Source organism: Pteropus vampyrus, unplaced genomic scaffold, assembly GCF_000151845.1.
Source record: "Pteropus vampyrus isolate Shadow unplaced genomic scaffold, Pvam_2.0 Scaffold982, whole genome shotgun sequence".
Lineage (NCBI taxonomy): Eukaryota > Metazoa > Chordata > Mammalia > Chiroptera > Pteropodidae > Pteropus > Pteropus vampyrus.
The window spans coordinates 6,369-6,634 of NW_011889763.1; positions in this window are offsets into that span (position 1 = coordinate 6,369).

The window sequence follows — 266 nt, forward strand, 5'->3', positions numbered from 1 at the left end:
AAAATGGAAGTGTGGATAGATAAAGCTGAACAAATCATTTTGTTGTGGCAAAAGGGAAAGCTAAGTAAAATGCAAGTTGAGAACACAAATACTGGTGTTCTGTAGTTGCGTCATTCCTAAGCTAGAAGGAGGAAACCTTATAAAACTGAAGTAGAGATACAGATCCTGTGTTGTTTCCTTCTATGGATCAAAAGGAAGCATAGTCTTCTTGTGGTGTCATTACATGTACTCTACATATTATAAGAAAATTGTTTCGAATTCATTTA